The following is a 20,761-nucleotide window of genomic DNA, read 5'->3' on the forward strand; positions in this document are numbered from 1 at the left end:
TGATTTTCCTCCTTCAGAAGGATTAACCTTGGAGATGTAAAGGAGTGCTCAGCTGGTAAATGCCAGTTAGGAATGGCTTTCAGATTTCTCAGATAAGAGCAGAAAGAATCTGTGTCAGAGCACTTGGATAGTGTTTCTCTAAGCTGTGGAATATTCCATCCCTTGAGCCATTTTATAAAGTGTCCCATGAATCATTGCTCAGAAGCAAAGCGGTAGTGGTCAGACAGGTCCTCAGAAGTTGGATGGGCTGTGCTGAATGAAGGTGCAGTTAGTTTTAGGAAAAAAGAATAGACATAAGATCATTATCCTAGAGAATGGATTTATTACTGTTACACCTTGGTGACTTGAACGGAGAGCTCATCTTTAAGTGTAATTGGGTAGACACTGGCCAGTGTACCTTGCTTGCACTTGATACTGTTTTCGATTTTCCGAGCACACTTGCCTGCTATCTGGGACTCGTGTAGGTCACAGCTTAAGCAGGATTGACTGGTTTGGGTTTTGCCCATTGTGTTTCATGTGACTCTGGGGCTGGGGTCACAGTTCATGGTAGAGCCCTTGCTTAGTGGACGGCTTTGAGTTAGGTCCCTAGTACTGGAGGCTGAGTATGTATGTATGTATGTATGTATGTATGTATGTATGTATGTATGTATGTGTGAACTGTTCTGTGGTTGTTCAATTTCCATATAGAACATACCATAGAAGGGTATTTTATTTCTTAAGTTGTACATATTTGAAAGATCCATTGGTTAATTTTTAGACCTATAAAACCAGTAGTACAACTTTATTCTTTCAAGATGTATTTTTAAAAGTTTACGTGTATGGATGGGTCTGTATGTCTGTGCCATGTGTATGGAAGTATCTGTAGAGGCTGGAAGAGGGCATTAGGTCACCTGAAGCTGGAGTTACAGGTGGTTGTGAATGCTGGGAACAGAATTCAGGTCCCTCTGGAATTCAAAGGATAACAAGTGTTCTTAACCTCCAAGCCATCTCTCCAGCCCCTTTATTCTTTTTTATTTATTCATTCATTCATTCATTTATTCATTCATTCACTCGTGTGTGTGTGTGTGTGTGTGTGTGTGTGTGTGTGTGTGTGTGTGTTTGTGTGTGTGTTTTGAGACAGGGTTTCTCTGTGTAACAGCCCTGGCTGTCCTGAACTCACTTTGTAGACCAGGCTGGCCTCGAACTCTGTCTCATCCGCCTGCTTCTGCCTTTCAAGTGCTGGGATTAAAGGCATGCACCACCACTGCTCAGCATTTATTTGCTTTTTTGAAACAGGGTCTCTTTCTGTAGTCTTGGCTGTCCTGGAGCTCAATATATAAATCCGACTGGCCTCAAGCTTGTGGGGATCCTCCTGCCTTTCCCTCCCAGGGTGCTAGGATTAAAGAAGGGCGTTAGCTATCACACTTTTTTTTTTTTTTTTTTTTTTTGGTTTTTTGAGACAGGGTTTCTCTGTGTAGCTTTGCTCCTGTCCTGGAACTCACTTGGTAGCCCAGGCTGGCCTCGAACTCACAAAGATCCGCCTGCCTCCCTGAGTGCTGGGATTAAAGGCGTGCGCCACCACCGTCCGGCTCACACTTTTTTAAATAAACATTATTTAATAATTAAAAAATATTCCAAAAATACAGTTGGGATCATGTGTGAAGTAATTATTTTAAACTTCCTCAAGGCAGGTCTGTGTGTGTCTGTCTTTTCCTTCATTATTAAAATCTTATGCATGTACACATGTGTGTGAAAGAGGTATAGCATTTAAATGTATGATTGTGGTTGGTTCTTAGGCTATGATAGCTGGAAGCTGTATGGAATAAAACGCATTACAATTTGAAGGTTGGTCAGACATTGATCTCGAGTGCTAATTGTGTTCTAGTACAAGCAGGGTAGTCACAGTGTGAACCGTTTGGCCCAGACAGGCTTTGGGGCAGGATTCTTTCCTCTTCTTTGCGTGTTTATTTACATATTTTTAAAAGAAGGGGTCCAGTGTGTAGCCTTGGAGAACCCGGAATGCCATCTGTAGACCAGGCTGGTCTTGAACTCACAGAGCTCTGTCTGCCTTTTAACTCCCTAGTGCTGGCATTAACAGGCATGAGTTAGCACTAGCTTTTACTTTTTCTGTGCATGGTAGGTTCCAGAGAAGAAAGCAGTGGAGAGGGAGGTCCCTTCACCTGCCTAGACTTTAGGGGGGACTTGGGGTGCACTCACACTGGGAAGCACAAGCTGTGAAACGCGGAGAAGAAAATTAGTTTTGCCCTCACTGAAAATGGAAAAAACCCAAACTAACTGGCAATACCTAAACAAAAGCAGACTCCTCTGACTAGGGCAAAGCAGAAAGTCTCATCCGCTCCTCCGTCCGTCCGTCTGTCCGTCCGTCCGTCATGTTTGAAACTCTGCCTGCCAGCTACTATGTTTTCTTTCTCTCCTTTCTTCCTTCTTTTCTTCCTTTTCTTTTCTTTTCTTTTCTTTTCTTTTCTTTTCTTTTCTTTTCTCTCTCTCTCTCTTTCTTCCTCTCTCTCTCTCTCTCTCTCTCTCTCTCTCTCTCTTTTAAATTTTTTGAGACAGGGTTTCTCTGTGTAGCTTTGGAGCCTTTCCTGGAACTTGCTTTGTAGCTGAGGCTGGTCTCGAGCTCATGGAGATCTGCCTGCCTCTGTCTTCCTAGTGCTGGGGTTAAAGACGTGCGCCATCACCACTGCCTGGAGGTGCTGTCTTTTCAAGCCTCTTGTGCTGAGGGGGCTGAGAATGTCCTGATAGAAGTAGGCCAGCAGTGCCTTTCAGTTTAAGGTTGGCGAAACCAGCCATGGAGGAAGTGTTTAGTTGAGGAATTAATCTCCTGAGATAAGATTTAGCTTGAAATTATACACATGAGCAAAACCTGTGTAATTGAAAAGGGCACATAGGCATATGACATTGGAGTACTCTAGGGGACTTAAACAAATCAGAATATTGTTTGTTGAATTTTGAGGATGTGAATTATAAGACAGTTAAAGTATAGCCTCAAGTGCAGTGCTGGTAGTGTACTGCCCTGATTTCACAAATCTGTAGAAAACATCAAAACTCTCTTGAGTTTAAGGCCAACTGGGTCTCCATAATGAGTTCCAGTTCACCCTGGTCTATGTAGCGAAAGACCTTGTCTCAAGACAAATAAAACCAAAAAAATATGTGGAAAGCTTGGAGAGTCATAATGTTGAATGTGTGCCTACAAAAGGCTTAGGTTACGTTTGTACAGTGTTGAGGAGGTCTGTTCACACTGGGTACATGATAGAAACAAGCATCTTTGTTTGAGCAGGCGAGTTCTTGGCTATCTGAAAATTTGACTGTGTTGACTGTGCCATTCCCCAGGGATCTCAAGCTTTCTTGTGACCCAGTGGGAACTTCGGAGAGTAGAGTACAGGAACGTAGGCTGTGGAGGGAGTAGTAGGCTGAGGAAGCAAAGGAAGTGCTTGTTGGACCTCGATGTTGTGGCAGCAGGCTGTGTTGGTACACATTGGTCACACAGCATAGCATGTGCATGTCCAGTAGGCTGTCTGCAGCTAATTTGTGTTGTGGTTCTATGGGCTGAAAGCAGCAAGCAGGACATTGGGGTGCTGTGCCAGCGTTGCTGGGACTATCTGTAGGTCTGCATATTTATCCAGTTCCCAGGTGGTGCCAAGGCCTTTAGTCTAGGGACACACTGGAAACCTCTGTGTTAGATTAAAGCCCTCATATTCTCCCAGGTGTGAAAATCAAAATCATAGTACCAATTATTTCAGTCTGAGACTGTCAGTCAGGATTTTAAAACCAACACTTTAAATGTTGGTAACAATTAAACACAGTAACTACTGTGTTTGAACACTTTATACCAGCATTGTGAAGCCAACATCATTTAATGGATTACATAAATAGGTTCACATGCTAACCTTAATTTTATATATTTTTTTAATTTTTTTAAGGTTAAGGAAAAGTATTTTATTGAGTGTACTGCAGGAATGCAGTGGACTGGTCAGTAACTAGAGTTCTGCCTGCATCATAGGGCAATGGGCTGTAAGAGTCTCCATTCTGGAGAAGTAGCATTATGGTCAGGGTGTTTCCAGATGTGTGATTGACACTATTTGAAGGTGGACAGCCCACCTTGTAAAACTCTGCAGGGTCAGTTTGAATCATTGTGTAATTTCTTCCATGCAGATAAGAGCCGTGTAAGACACTCAAACCTGTGCCATTGTAAGACAGGTCTTTTTTCCCTTTTGCAGAAAAAGAAACTAATTTTATTTATTTATTTATTTTATGTGCTTTTGGAGATCAGAAGAAGGTGTCCAATCTCCCAACTGGATGTGAGATGGTTGTGAGCTGTCATGTGTGTGCTGGGAGTTGAACCCAGGTCTTCTGCAAAGAACAGCAAGTGCTCTTAGCCACTGAGCCATCTGTAGTCCCCCAAACTAAAATTTTTGCAGTTACGCTAGTACACAAGCCTGGGTCTCTGACTCCAAGACCAACATTCTTGATGCTGTTTGGTCTACTTACAAGATTCCTGGAATTAATGTTTAAAGTCTACATGTTTCAGTTGTAAGTTTTTGTCTGGAAGGTAATGATCTTTAATTTAACCCCAGAATGAGGACTTAGTGACTCTTCTCCTGTGACATGAGCTATTCCAGAGTAATTAACAATATGATTTTGATAACACATTTGAATTTATTATTTATTGTTGAGTACTAAGCACAGAGTTCTACTGGTAGCCTGTAATTAAAACCATTTGCCTTGGATCAATTATGTAACTGGGTCATTAACAATGTGAGGTCAGCAGAAAAAGCAAAGTGTAAGTGTAAAAGTCATGTTTTAAGACGGAAACTGCTTGGCCGGGCGGTGGTGGCGCACGCCTTTAATCCCAGCACTCAGGAGGCAGAGGCAGGCTGATCTCTGTGAGTTCGAGGCCAGCCTGGTCTACAGAACTAGTCCAGGACAGGCTCCAAAGCTACAGAGAAACCCTGTCTCAAAAAACCAACCAAACAAACAACAAAAGATGGAAACTGCCCAAGTGGTGGTGTCACAGGCCTTTAGTTCCGAGGCAGAGGCAGGCGAATCTCTGTGAGTTTGAGGTCAGCTTGAACTCCAGAGTGACTTTCAGGACAGCCAGAGCTGTTACTTAGTGAAACCCATCTTGAAAAAGACCAAAACCAAACCAAAACAGAAAAAGATGGGAGCTGATACCGAGGCAGCCCTTACTGTATTTAGCAGTAGCTTCCTTGTGCTCCTGCAGCTCTGCCCTCCGGGGTGAAGTCGAGGCCCTTGACAGTGAGCTTCTGAACTTGTGAAAGAGAATGTGCTGTTGTCCTATTGGGTGGACACAACCTGAAACCAGCTCTTGGGAAGCTGCGGCAGAGGATTGTTGTGAGTTTGAGGCCAGTCTAGGCTACATAGTTACCAGATACTCTGGCTTTGTTGTGATATAAGACCCTGATTCAAAAATCCAAAGTCATAAGAAATCAAAACTATAACAATAAATCAGCTGTTTTCAGATCTTCTGACCACAGGGACAGCAAAAAACAAAACAAAAAAAAAAACAAACTGAAAAAAATCAATGTGGATAATCCTTGAAAAAGACATGGTGCTGTCATTGTCAGTCAGCCTGTGGAGTGTGGTTTTGCATAGCTTTTCCTACTGATGGACTTTCTTAGTAGGATCGAATCTCCTTGTCTCTTTCTTCAGGACAGTAGTTGTAGTAGATGGAGGTTAGACTCGGATTTCAGTTGTCCAGGTTACTGTTAGCACTGAGAGAATTGAGACCTACCGTGTTGTGAGGCTGCCTGGCCACCTGAGGTGTTCATGAGTTGCCAAGCTAAATAAGTCTTATCCCTAAGTAGCCATAGAACAGGTAGTACGGTATTTTGAATTAATGTCATAGTGTAATAATAGTTGTCACCAAGTGGCCTCTTGGGTATTTAAATACAAGTAGGCCACACGTGCTCACTGAGTTTGTCCATGAAGACTGCACAGGTACAGATGATGAGAGCCGTGCTGCTGTGCCCTGCAGGGCTGCAGACACACAGAGGTCTGCCAGTGTGAGTCTCCCTCCTATGTACATCCATTGGCTCACGCTGGCCATTTTTATTGGTGGGGGGAGCGGTGTCAAGTCTTAGGCTGGCCTCAGTCTGGCTTTGTATCCCGGGCTAGGGTTACAGATGTGTGCCACACGCTGACATCTTATATGGAATTTTATAGACCAGTGTGGAAACTGCCAAGTTCCAAATAGCAGATTTGAAATGATAAATGCTTGCTAGAAAAATAGAAATCCATATTAAAATATAAGGGGCAGGGAAGTGCTGCACCATCTGGCTAATGAACTCATGCCACCCAATTTTGTATTATTTTTTTCTTAGCCTGGTGAGATGGCTCGGCAGCTAAAGTGGCTTGCCAAGCAAGTCTGGTGACTTGAATTTGATTTCCAGATCACCAAGTTGGAAGGAGACAATGAACTTGAGAAAGTTGTTCTTCAAGCTGCACATGATACCTGTGTACCTGCACTTGCACACACCATTTACACACAAAAAAGGACCAAACGTTGTAGATAGACATTTTTTTAGTATGTAGTTGTTTGTTTCTCAATTGACTTGGTATTTGTGTGTGTGTGTGTGTGTGTGTGTGTGTGTGTGTGTGTGTGTGTGATTATTTTACTGTCACAAATGTAATAGTCAGATAGCAGATTCGTAGCCCTACATTTCTTTTTTGATTAAATAGTAACAAAAACATAAAGAGAACTAAATTATGATACCACTTCATTTTCTGGAGCAGCACCTATATTTTAGAGGGAAGTGGTTTTTTTTTTTTTTTTTTTTTTTTTTTTTTTTTTTTTTTTTTAATAGACATAGAAAATGTGCATGCTAAACTCACTATTAATACCTTTATAATATTGAATTGTTTCTGGTGTGCTTGATGGATATATGTGGACATGTGCATCATGGTGCACACTGGAGCTCAGAGGACGACGTTGTGGACCTGATTCTCTCCTTCTACCTTTATGTAGGTTCTGAGGATCGAACTCTGGTTGTCAGGCTTGTGTGGCAAAGCCCCTTTGCCCACTGAGCCATCTTATACCCTTAATTCATACTTTCAAACACAGCTTACATTTTTCATTTTTCTTAACCTATCATATATATTGTTTTATACAGAATTCTGCCTTGTTTTAGTAGACCATGGATGTAACATAAAATACTGAAAGAAATAATTTCTAACTTTTAGGCGTATTGAGAAGAGACGTTTTTCAGGGGACAGATGTCATCAATATTCTTGCTGTTCTCCTCTGCTTATTACTCTTTCTCCAGTCATGACATTTGGGTTACTCCGATACTTTTTTTGGGGGGAATTATAAAGTCTCAAAGGTCTCAAGTTGCCTAACTGGCCTCAACTCTAGCTGAGAATGACCCTGACCTCTAAGTCCTCCTGCCTGAGCCTCTTGAGTGTGTGTATCACTGTGCCTGGTTTTATGCAGTGCTGGGGATTGAACCTAGGACTTTATGCATGTCAGGCAAACACTCTGCCAACAGAACCACATCTCCAGCTCTATATTAGTATTGTATTTGCAAATTATACTGTGTTAAGTACCCATGCTTACAGGTCTTTGCTGTCTTACTTGTCTATGCTGATACTTAAAAACCTTATTGGCATTTGTCCATCTTAATAAAATTATCAGAATAATGGAATACATATGGTTTGTAAAAAATAATACAGAAAGATTTCTTACGAAAGAAACAATTTCCACTCCATTCTTTTGTTTAGACAGAGCCAGTTGGGAGCATTTTACTTTTGGTCCCTGCAATTTTTGTGACAGTTTGAGTTTGACAGGGTCCCAAAGCCTCATGCTAAGGCCAAGGGTTGCCAGTAAGGGATTGGGTCATGAGGTCATAATGTTTTAGTATGTGGAAAGACACTGCAGTAGGCGGGAAATCCGTCTATTAAACACTATATTAGGTACTTTCTAGGATGTATTGTTTTTATACCTAGGAAAGTGAAACCCCATTGTTACATAGCTCAGAAATGATGGTTTTGAAATCAGGTCTGCTTGCTTTTCCCATGTCACATTTGGTTGCCAATATGTGCCTGTAGGATATCAGGTCTAATGTGGGAGAAGAGGGGAGGAGAGAGAGCAGCAGCTAAGAACCATGGAGTGTTGTTTGCTACAAAACTGCTGGTTAGTTTAGTGATGGGGAAGACTTCAGGCTGGCCATTCCTTTTCTTACAGTGAGAGATGATTCTTCAAAGTCAGGGTCTCAGGTGGCCCAGGCTGGACTGGAACTCACACTGTGCACTGTCTGACCTGAACTCTGGGCAGTTCTGCCTTAGCTTCTGGCTGTGTTCACTACTGCAGTGTCTGGTGGGAGGTGCCTTGCCAGCTTCCCTAGCCTCTTAGGAGTGCTGTTTGTTACTGGGATGTTACAGTTGCACTTTCAAGCCCTCTGAAGTCTGGGTTAAAGTCACTGCTGCTTCTCAAGGAGGTCCTTCTGGATTGGTTGCTTTGGGAAAATCATCTCCTTTCTGGTTACTTAACCTGTCCAACTCTCACCTGTCTCTCCATTCCCTTTTCTACCCTCCCTCATTTTTACTAGCATAATTACAGTATAGTGTATAGTTGAGTAGATTTTAGTATATCCCACCATCACTATAGTCAGTTTAGGACATTTCCATCACCTCTGCAAGAGCCTGTGCCACCCTAGGCCCCAGTGTTTTGTGTTCAGTGCTGGGTGGCCATAGAACTCTTTGGCAGTTAGGAATAATGTTGCAAAAGAGTGGTTCCTGTTTGCTAAGTGTCTCAGCAAGGAGAAATGTGGTTTCCAAAGTCTCCCCGGTGTCTCAACTTAGTTTTCTTTTTAGAGAATTCTCTTCTCCAGCCCTCTCCACATAGACCTCTTTACTTTTCACAAGACATGCCACGTGTCTTAGCAACTCCAGCCTTTTCTTTTGAAAATGGTCTTTACCTGTAAGTCTGAACTCCGCCTTTCCCTTCCCAAAGAATATGTGAGTTCTACCCGCTTTAGACCCTGGAGCTGTTAGTGGTTTTCAGCAGCACTTTGAAGTTACCCAGGGTCATAGATAGCACTGTTCACTTCTGTGTGCTGTGACCTCCTTCCTATTGAGGGTCCAGAAGGCAAGATCTCATCTGTAGCTGGAAGGCCTGAGTCACGGCCCAGTGCTGATTCTCAGTAGCGTGGTAGAAGCATAGTTAGCCTTGCTGACTTGATGCAGTACTTGAGACCACGATGTATTCTCCTGTTTGTAGACAATTGAACAACTTCCGTTTCCTCTGCTGTGACATCTGCTTTACTCTTGAGATGGATGAAATTATGATAACTCTTTAATCAGCTTTATAATTTTGAGATTTGATTTAATTTTAGCAGACAACATTACTAATTTCATCTACAATCTTGGTTCTTTTTTTCTTGTATAGTTATAAGTAGAGATATAAACCCCATTGATTACATGGAGTGAACATATGGTCTTAACTGATATAGTTACATTGACCAGAATGATCTGGAAGATAATGTCAGCTCTCTGCCCTGTGTTTTTCAAAGTCTTCATTTGCTAGTTTTGATAATTAGTTTAGATACTATCTGGAGTATTGATAATGAACCTGCCCCTAGATTGTTTGGTCTGGCCCCAGCTCCTCCCCAAGCTCATACAGACCCAGTGGATGGACATCTGCTCTTGGTTATTCTTCCTTTAAGTCTGTCCTGCTTTTCAGCCTCTCATCTCAGAAAAGCACTTGCCCAGACCTAGTACTTCAAGCCATCACTCAAAGGATTCCTAATTTTCATGAAGCTGTTACTTTCAGTGTAGCATATAAGCTGGGCATGGGCTGTGATACCAATACCTGGGAGGCAGAGTCAGGAGGATTGCATCAAGTTTATGGTCAATGTGGTCTGCATAGCAAGTTGGGGATCAATCACTTCTACACACGGAGACTCTAAGGAAAATGCACTTCCTGTATAGTAGGCCAGCATGAATAGCAGCTCTGTGGAGGAGTTACTGGTGTCTCACACACTGTAAAGTCTATCGGTAAATACTTGATATGGGAATGAGCCGTGCAGCCAGCCCTCATTCTGTTCTCATAGCTCTGGTCTCTGCCTCTAAGGGACAGTCTGCATTGGTACATTGACTTTCACCTACGTTGTTACTGCTGTGATTCTGATACCTTTCTGCCCATGACTTCTTTTCATATTCAGTTTTTTTTACATGGTCCTGGGTTTACAAACATAAACTAGGTATGTAAACATTTACTATTGTGTTAGTTAGGGTTTTATTGCTGTAAAGAGACACCATGACCATGGCAACTCTTGCAAAAGAAAACGTTTAATTGGAGCTGGCTTACAGTTCAGAAGTGTAGTCCATTTTCATTATGGCGGGAAGCACAGCAGCGTGCAGGTAGACATGGTGCTAGAGAGCTCTACATCTGGATCTGCAGGCAGCAGGAAGAGACTGTCACATTGAGCATCTGAGAATTCAAAGCCACACCCACTCCAGCAAGGCCACACCTCCTAATAGTGCCACTCCCTGTGAGCCTTTGGGGGCATTTTCTTTCCAACCACAATGATAATCATGAAGAAATTTTGAAACAGTTCTTTGGTGTGATATACACAGACACACAAACAGTTTCTCCCTTTGTATTAAAGATAAAAGCAAATTTGCATGCAAATGAATGGTTGAACTTAATTTTTTGTAAGAGTTGTATCTTAGCTGGGCCGTGGTGGCGCATTTAATCCCAGCACTTGGAAGGCAGAGGCAGGTGGATTTCAGTGAATTTGAGGCCAGCCTAGTCTACAAAGTGAGTTCCAGGACAGCCAGGATTGTTACACAGAGAAACCCTTTATTGAAAAACAAAACAAAACAAAAATTATACCTTGTCTGAATGTTTGATACTACAGGACACAGAGAATATTTTCAGTATTTTTCAGAATTGATTGCTATTTTGATCTTATCATCTGGTTTCAATTCCGAGAGCACTGCTTTGCATAAATAATAGTACAGAGGTATCCCTTTCATTGTTTCATTAACAAAATAGTCATCTGCTTCTTTGTTACAGCCCTTATAACTGAACCCTTTTCTGAGTTCATCATAAAACATAGAGAGTCTGCTTTTTGCTGTGCTTAAGCATGACTTGAGGTTTCATGGAAATGCTTCTTTCATTTTCCTATCTATCTATCTATCTATCTATCTATCTATCTATCTATCTATTTTGTTTTTGCATCCCAATCAAAGCCCCCCCCCACTTCCTAGTTACCTCCACCCTGCACCTCATCACTCCTCCTCCTCCATTCCTCTTTGGATACAGGCTGGCTTCCCATGAATATCAGCCAGCCATTGTATATCAAGTTGCAGTGAGACTAGGCACCTCCTCTTTCTTCTTTTAGGGCTGGATGAGACAATCTGGTAGGAGGAATGGGGAATTGCTTGTTTCATGAAAGGTCAAGATGTACTGAAATAACTGGGATTGCAAGTAGTCCAGCCTAATAAGTATAGAACATAAAAAGGGAGAAAGCCCTCCCTACTTCCTCCAATCTGTCTGTTCTTCCTTCTTGTGGATGGATGGTGATGGCAAAATTTGAAAACTGTCATGTCAAATATTACTTAGTATCCACTGTACTAGTTTATGTAGAAAATACTGCACATATTTTATATTTCCTCTGTGTCTATGTGTGTGCAGGTGTGTATGCTCCATAGCACACATATAGTGGATGACTCTTCTTTCCTTCTGACATGTGGATCTCAGATATCAAACTTGGGTCTCTGGGCTCCATGTGCCTTATCCACTGGCCATGTCGACAGACCCATACTACTTCCTGAGTAGATCAGCTTTCCTTATTTCCTAGTATCTGTTTGTTTGGGGAATATATGTTCTGAGGGAAGAGAGAGTGATAGGAAACTAGTGAGGGCTGTCACATCTGAAAGCAAAGCTCAGGCACCTGTCACTCCGGTTAAATGTGGCCATTTTGTGTGGGACTGCAGCCATCTGAATGTTATGACTTGTTTTTGTATTTCTTTTAAAGAGCTATTTTATGTTTGTGCACTGTGCATGTGTGTGTACTTGAAGTAGGTCAGAAGTAGGTGTTGGACCCCTAGACTCCATCTGGCATTATAGATGGTTGTGAACCACCAGGTGGGTGCTGGGAACTGAATCTGGGTCCTCTGCAAATGCAATAGGTGCTCTTAACTGCTGAGCATCTCTCTAGCCCTTTTTATGTTTTATTTATTTGGCTTTTGGAAATAAGATCTTTCATTGTGGTACAGAGTGACCTGGCTACCTTTGAATCCCTGATCCTCCTGTCTGGGATTACAAGTGTGACCCACCAATCAGGCTTAAAGTAAAGTAATGGATGGTGACTTCCATAGAAGCCACATGCCCTTTGCCTTTATAGGAACAATTTATTGCTGAAAAAGAGAGACTAATTTACTTGATGGGACTCTGAATGATGTCAGATTTTTTTTTCATAAATATTTTCTTGCTGTGCTTAATTATGTGTTTTCATCAGACATAAACACGCATGATGGAGTGCTTTGTGTGGGTCTTAAACATCTAAACTGCCTCAATTTGCTGATACTGTGGAGGTGACTCAGAGCTGCGTTCACAGTGACTGCTTCTGTGTTTCAGATATAGTGGATGACTTATTAGCTCGTACTGTGATTGGAAAGTCAGCAGAGTTATATACGAAATCCTAAGTTTTGGTTTATATTGGAAGTTTACAGGATTATGTTATCACTCCACATTCCTGCCTGGCCCTACCCCCTAGTAATTATTCTTCCCAGATCTGTGTTTATGTCTGACCACTACCCCATGTTTCCTAAAAAAGGAATATTATGTTCAGGATCACACCTCACCACACATTGTAATTATTATTATTTGAAAATGGTAGTATGTTGGGGTAGTTCTAAATTACTGTATTTGACCAAATTAGTTAAGATAGTGTTAGATAGATGAATTGGTGTACTTAATAAACAGTTTAATTTGCATTATCTTTATGATTTGCTATCAAATGTCATTGATTTTGTAGGATATTATTTTTAGGTAGAAATTTTGAAGGAAAACTCACAAGTCAGCGGGCTGTGGTGGCATATGCCTTTAATTCCAACACTCAGGAGGCAGAAGTAGAAGGATCTCTGTGAGTTCACGACCAGCCTGGTCTATAGAGGGAGTTTCAGGACAGCCAGAGCTACACAGAGACTCCTGTCTCCAAAAATAAAAATAAATAAATAAAACCAAAAAAAAAACAACAACAACAACAAAAAAAACCCTCACAAGTCTGCTGCAGTTTTCAGTTAGCTCAAGATTTCAGAATGTCCAGGGGAGCTGTTGTGTATTAGATTCCGTGTGTGTGTGTGTGTGTGTGTGTGTGTGTGTGTGTGTGTGTGTGTGTGTAGGGGGAGCTGGGGTGTATTAGATTCTCTGTGTGTGTGGAGAGGAGCTAGGGTGTATTAGATTGTGTGGGTGCAGGGGGAGCTGGGGTGTATTAGAATCTGTGTGTGGGTGGGGGGAGGGAAGCTGGGGTATATTAGATTCTGTGTGTGTGTGTGTGTGTGTGTGTGTGTGTGTGTGTGTGTGTGTGTAGGGGGAGCTGGGGTGTGTTAGAATCTGTATGTGTGTGTGTATATGTATGACAGCATGTGTTCCTGTGTCTAAGTGCATGGAGACCAGAGGCTGATAGCAGGCCCACTCATGGCTCTCCACCTTACTTTTGGAGGCAGAGTCTCTTAATGAGCCTTGGGCTAGATAGGCAGACTGCTGAGCTTTGGAGCTCCCCCAGTCTCCATACCCTTCTCTCCCCCAGAACTTGGGTTTACAAGCATGAGTTGCCATGCACCTTTTTTGTGGGTGTTGCAGATCAAATGTGGGTGGGTTTTCATGCTTCTGTAGCAAGGACTTTACTCACTGAGTCAATTGAAAATAAATTTAATACACCTAACCATCCGAACCATACAAGAATAGCACAGCCTGCCTTTCCTGTCCCCAGAACAATTACTTTAGCCTGTAGTCAGGCAGAGGGCTTTCTAGTAGTGCTTGCTCTTACATTATTCATCGACTTGTAGGTGTGCTTTCGTGCCGTCTACATTTGGGAAGTGAGTCTCAGGCCAGTTTCAATTGGGAAATATAACTGCTTTTTTCTGTGTCTTACAGTTGTTTTGGTTTGAGACTGTGTTCTGGAGCCCAGGCCAGCCTTGAATTTGAGCTTGCTATGTAGCCACAGATGATCTTGAACTCCTGACCTTTCTACCTGTGCTTCCCGAGAACTGGGGTTACGGACAAGCACCATCAGACCTAGTTCATGTGCTGCGCCGCTGGGTTTGACCCCAGGCTTGCTGGCATACTTGACAGAAGCTCTCTTCCAGCCTTTCCCTTTCTCTCAAGACAGCCTCTCTGTGTAGCAGAAGCCAACCCTTGGCATTCTCCTGTGCACCCCTCCAGAGTGCTGGCGTTATAGGAAGGGGGCTGTTCTGAGAGTCTCCACAAACAAGTCATGTGGTTCCCACTCATCCTATGGAAAAGCTGGGCCTCTGCAGTCTCTTCCTCAATCCCATAGCCATTCGTTTCTTGTGTCTTTAGAAAACACTTGATACAGTTTCATTTCATTTAGCAGTTTTTTGTTTTAGGATTTTTGGTTTGTTTGGAGACTATGCTTTAGGAATTTATCAAACAGATGGACATATTCATATATTCTGAGATAGTAAGCCCCTCTTCAGTCTAGCAATTAGTTTACATCCAATTTAAACAATGATTTCAGCTGTACTCGTAGATCAGGTGATTAATCTACTGTTCTTTGATTTCCTCACAGGTAACACAGGTAGCAAGACAACCGGGACCCCCAAACCCTTCCCCTTACTCAGCACATGAAATAAACAAGGGGCACCCCAATCTTGCGGCCACGCCCCCGGGACATGCATCGTCCCCTGGACTCTCTCAAGTAAGAAATGCAGGTTTTCTTTTTAAAAGACATTTCCTGTAATCCTTGTATTTCAGTTTCTCTAAAGGCAACTCTATTCACTGACAGTTAGCCCTTGAAGGCTTGGGCCCCTTGTTCTGTGTGTCTGCTGGCACTTTATGCTTTTTATCTTGGAGTGATTAAAAAAGAAACTGAATTTATATTTAGTTTTTCGCATTTGTTTGTGAAATTGGTCAGTGATTCTAAAATTAATTAAGAAACTTGGGGTATGCTGAAGCTGTCTTTCACTGTTCTCTGCCCTTCCCATTCCTTTCTGTAAGAGGGACAGTGCTGTTCTCCTTCCAGGAAAGGCAAGTGACCTCTTCTATGGATTAACTTGGGTGGGTTTTTTGTTTCTTGGTTTGTTTTTTTTTTTTTTTTTTTTGCAGGAGTTCTTGGGGTTTATTACATATTGGGGCTCTCAGCAGGTTTATTTCATCCAGCTTTAGTGCATCTCTGGGTCTCCTGCATCTCAAGTCCTGCCCTGGGCGCTGTAGTTCAGCTGGTGATGCTGCTGCAAGCATGTGCTCGTTTCCTTTGCTTCAGAGCAGTCTAGAGTTAGGAAGTCCGTGGTGAAGGGATCCTGGTCCTCTGGAAGATGGACAAGTGCTTGTAACTGTTGAGCCATCTCTCCAGCCTACATTTAACACTTGTGTTTTCATATTTTAGGCATTTTAGAACTTGACTATTAGGGAGCTTCTAAAATGAATAAAAACAATTCTAAAAGTGGTAACATTTGGGGTTATTAATCATAAACTATAGAATGTTTCCAGCAGGAATTATAATTTGCTAGACCATAATGAGTCTGTTGCTCTATTAAGGACTATATGAATTAATTTGTCATGGACTCTGAAATATTTGTTTTTATATAATAGATCTCTCAATTTTAAATATTTAAACCCTTACTTGTTTACTTAGCTCTTGGACAGAATCGTCCAACCTGTAATTAAGATGTATTAGTCTGAATCTCATCAAGAGAAAAGTTGCAGCAGTTTGAGTAGAGAAATTGGATAAAATGAATTCAGTATAACGATTGTAGTAGAGATGAAGTGAATGAAAAGAAAGGACTCCAAGTGTGGAAGAAGGGCAGATGTGTGTAGAAGCCCCTTTCCTAGGCTGATGTTGAAGCTGTGAAGGGTCTCAAGTGTTGCAGCTCAGTTGAGCTTGCTTGAGGTCCTTCCTCTGGAACCTGCTAGAAGCTTGTCCTGTAGAATGTTGGGAAGCTTGTTTCTCTTGCACTGATCTCTACAAAGAGCTGCTGCTGCAGTGCCATTGGTCCAGGCCTTCGAGCGACAGTGGGTGAACGGGGTAGGAGTCGCCAGTGGTGGGAGTTGTGCCTACAACCATGCTTGCTGCAGAATTTCCTTTTGTCCTCTTCTTCACTGAAAATTTAAAACTTGCCCGTGATTTTTAAGTCAGCCACACACTCAAATATAGCATTCATTGCACAGAAAATGCAAAAAGACCTCCTAAGCTTTGTGCCATTTTTTAGATGTAGTATATTAGTTTGCTTTCAATTGCTTTGATAAAACATCAGCTGTCTAGGGTTTTTCTGTTGCTGTGAAGAGACATCATGAGCACAGCAACTCTTTATAAAGGAAAACATTTAACTATGGTGGCTCGCTTACAGGTCAGAGGTTCAGTCTGTCATCATGGCGGGACATGGCGGTGTGCAAGCAGACATAGTGCTGAGGTAGCTTCTACATGGTGATATGCAGGCCAAAGGGATAGACTGTTTCACTGGGCATGGCTTGAGCATATATGAGACCTCAAAGCCCACCTCCACAGTGACACTTCCTCCAACAAGACCAAACCTACTCCAATAAAGTCACACCTCCTAATAGTGCCATTCTCTTTGGGGGCCATTTTCTTTCAAACTACCACACTGGCCAAAAGCAACTTGAAAGGAAAGGGTTTATTTCAGCTTATAGCCTACAGTACATCATTGAAGGGACGTGGGGCAGAAGCTTAGGCACAAACCCAGAGGCAGGAAATGAAACAGAGGCCGTGGAGAAACAGTGCTTACTGGCTTGCTTCCTGTGGCTTGTTCAGTTTCCTTGCTTATAGTATCCAGGATCACCTGCCCAGGGATGGCACCACCCAGAGTGAGTTGAGCCTACAAGCCAAGTGGATGGAGGCTATGGTTGTCCAAATAAGAATGGCCCCCATAGGTTCACATAGTTATGGCCTTGTTGGAGGAGGTGTGTCATTAGGGGTGGACTTTGAGGTTGCAAAAGCCCATGCCAGGCCTTGTCTGTCTGTCTCCATCTCTCACTCCCTTCCACCCCCTTTCTTCCTCTTCGTCTTCCTTTTTCTCTTCCTCTCCCTATCTCCCACTCCCTCTCTCTCCTCCTTTGGTCAGGATGTAGCTCTTAGCTATCTCTCCAGTTGCCATGGGTGCTGTCATGCTCCCACCGTGATGATCATGCTCTGACCTCTGAAACTGTAACAAGCCCCAGTTAAATGTTTCCTTTATAAGAGTTGCTGTGGTCATGTGTTTCTCCACAGCAATAGAAGAGTGACTGAGACAGAGGCATCTTCTCAGTTGAGGTTCTCTATTTTGTGTCAAGTTGACAGCCTTAGCCAGCACAGGTAAATAGTGTCCCCTTCCTGGTTCTGGGCCCTGTTGAAAGGGAGTGATACAGCCTGCTGAGTGGTCCTGGTGGAGAATCTACCCTTTGGAGTGGGCTGTAGTTCTCCCTTTGTGTGGTTGAGGGAAAGCTGTTCTCAGGAAGGTTCTCTGCTACAAATATGCCATGTAGTTAGCTGTTGGCGCTGAACCCTACTGCCCACTGTACTGCACGGTACATCTGGATAGAACTGCTGCACCCATCCGGGAGCAGGTCAGCAGATAAGCCCAAGTTTGGAGCCACTACCAGGGTGGCAGGAGCCAGAAGGCAGGAGGCGGAGCTCCTGATGGTTGCCTGTGTAGTGTCCTCTGTTGATGTGGAAATATTTATAGAGCCAGATTCATTCTCCCATGATAGGCAAATAGGGCAACTTTTGAGCTGAAAGACAAGCAACCAACAGTTGGTAAATAAGGGGAGAGAGTCCTCCTCCCCAGCTGAGCTGTTCACTGTTTGAGTGTGTGATTTGACCCAAGCAGTTACCATCTTAGGATCCTGTGGTCTGTCTGCTGAGGTCACACCTTGTTTGATGAGTGGACCCAGTAAGTGGAGAAAGAGTGAGAGAGTGTGTGTGCGCGCGCGCGCGCGCGCACACACACACACACACACACACACACACACACACACACACACCTTCAGACAGGTGTGTCCTGTGAGCTATCTCCACAGTCCTTTTTACTGAATGTGGTGAGGCAGGGTCTCACTAAGTGCTCAGGCAGGCCTTGTGTGAGGCAGTCCTCCATTTCAGGCTCTCCCTAGCAAGAATTATAGGCTTTATTATTAACATGACTGATCATTTTACTTATTGGTAGCTTTTATGTATTTAAAATTTTCCATTTCTAGGAGGAAAACATGTGTAGTTTCATGACTTTGACAAGTAGCCTTACTATGTAGGGAAGTTTCAAGCTTTCTTTTTTCTTAATTAATCTTGTTGTTGAAATAGGTGAGTGTTGGATTTCCTTAAAAAGGAAATCAAAGTAAAATTTACAGTTTTTATATTTTCCATCTTTTAAAATGGACGATAGTGGCACACACCTTTAATCCCTGCATTTGGGAAGCAGAGGCAGGTGGGTATCTGAGTTTGAGGACAGCCTGGTCTACAGAACAAGTTCCAGGACAACCAGAGCTGTTACACAGAGAAACCCTGTCTTGAAAAAAGAAAACCAACCAAAAACAAAAACAAACAACAACAACAAAAAAACCCCCGAAGACTTTTAAATTTATGCATATACATTGTTTGCCTGAAATATGTGTATTTGTGTATGTGCACCCCATGAATCCCTGGTGCTGAGGAGGCCACCAAGAGGGTGTCAGACCCGACCCCCCCCAACTGGAGTTAAAGATGACTGTGAGCCACCTGATGGGGGTGGTAGAACAAGTCCTCTTATTGGCTGACCCATTTCTCAGTCCCTCCCTCTTTTCCTCTAGCTTGAAGTATGTTCTTTCTACAGTGCCTTTGGAGGGAGTGATATGTGGAACCATCCTGGGGGCATCTGAGGGCTTCTTGCTATCTGTAGTACTGACAGCATGCAGGCCCTGTTGGTACCAACTGCTGTTTGCTTGTTTTTGATAATATATTATCATACTTAAAAATACATTTGAAAAAAACATTAAAAAAAACTATTGTCCTTTTGTTCTTGTTGTTTGAGCCTTGTGTAGATCAAGCTTGCTTGGAATTTACTATATAACTGAAGCTGGCCTTGAACTCACAATCTTCCTGCCTCAGTCTCTGATATGCTGGAATTACAGTATACCATCATGTTCAGCCAGAACAGATACTGTCATCTATTTGTCTTCCCAGTTGTTGTTAATATAAGTAAAGATTATCCTGTGGTTCATCACTGTAATCCCAGCACTTGAGGAATTCGTCAGTAGGATCAGGGATTCTTGGCCAAGTTCCCAAAAGAGAAGTTAAAAAAAATAATAATAAGCTTTAAATACCTGGAATAACCAAATGGTTTGTTTGTGGTATGTTGCACAATTGTGGTGGTTATTTGTATTTGTGGTGGCATAATGTGACAGAGCACCTGGGGAATTTCCACTCCCTCATCATCTTCTGCCTTTCTTTACTGCAGTTGTGTTTATAATAGAAGATTTTGCCTAGTGCATTCCTGTTGGTACCCGTCTTTGCACTGGAAAACTTACCTTGAACCCAAGCCTGGAGCAGCTTTTGGGTGCTGATTTCATTGTGCTTTTCCTTGCATTGCATCACACATAGCTGCAAAAATAGCCCAGTAGTTTAAAACAATTCCATGCTTGATTTTTAAGTGCTATTGTTTGTAGTAAAAAAAAACCCAGATTGCACACAGTGAGCCCAAAGGTTAAGGTTCTGTGTGGCAAAACTGTACATCTACACAGGTAGAATCCACATTAGAAACCTCCAGTCAGTTTCTTAGAAAATGAAACAGCTTTATAAGAGTCAGACTGGCCGTGGTTTCATAGACATCACAGGCACTCCTTTGTTGTCTTTTATGTGGGTCCCGCTTTTGATTGATGATTGATGCTTCTCATGTTCACCTCAGTTCTACCAGGAGAGAGAGCGCTTTTTTCTGGACACAACTAGGTACTCTTCTTTATCCTCCCCCCCCATCCCATCCCATCACTGGATGTTTTGGGAAAGTTATTTAAAATAAACAAGCCTTTCTGTCCCATGCAGGTTTCCCTCAGTGGATACTTGAACTTCCCGTAGAACTGAGCGCTGCCACTTTCTAGAACTAGTGAGACATGCAGATGGTTTGTTTGCCTATCTATCTATTTTTGAGACAGGGTCCACTATGTAGCCTTGGCTGGCCTAGAGCTTGCTATTATAGACCAGGCCGGCCCCAACAGGCTAACACCCAATGAGGGTAGAGAAGTAACCTAAACTTTATCTATCTATCTATCTACCTAATCTATCTATCTATCTATCTATCTATCTGTCTGTCTGTCTGTCTGTCTATCTATCTATCTATCATCTATCTATCTATCATCTATCTATCTATCTATCTACCTATCTACCATCTATCTATCTATCTACCTACCTATCTATCTAACTATCTATCATCTATCTATCTATCTATCTATCATCTATCTATCTATCTACCTACCTACCTATCTATCTATCTATCATCTATCTATCTATCTATCTATCATCTATCTATCTATCTACCTACCTACCTATCTATCTATCTATCTATCTATCTATCATCTATCTATCTATCGTTTTGGGTA

At 42.5% G+C, this 20,761-nt stretch overlaps 1 protein-coding gene across 12 annotated transcripts in view; it reads left to right on the top strand.

Moving 5' to 3' along the window:
* Eif4g3 (eukaryotic translation initiation factor 4 gamma 3) overlaps positions 1-20,761 on the top strand; it is a 231,757-nt gene that overhangs the window by 57,650 nt on the left and 153,346 nt on the right. For 3 of the 12 annotated variants that reach the window (XM_036177057.1, XM_036177059.1, XM_036177054.1), the window contains one exon: positions 14,778-14,906. The exons of 8 other annotated variants lie outside the window; for them this stretch is intronic. The gene's annotated coding sequence lies outside the window, so the exon portion shown is untranslated. Of the gene's footprint in view, positions 1-14,777; positions 14,907-20,761 lie in introns of those variants that run through there. One more of the 12 variants, XM_036177046.1, reaches the window with a different exon arrangement.

This window comes from Onychomys torridus, chromosome 2, assembly GCF_903995425.1.
Source record: "Onychomys torridus chromosome 2, mOncTor1.1, whole genome shotgun sequence".
NCBI lineage: Eukaryota > Metazoa > Chordata > Mammalia > Rodentia > Cricetidae > Onychomys > Onychomys torridus.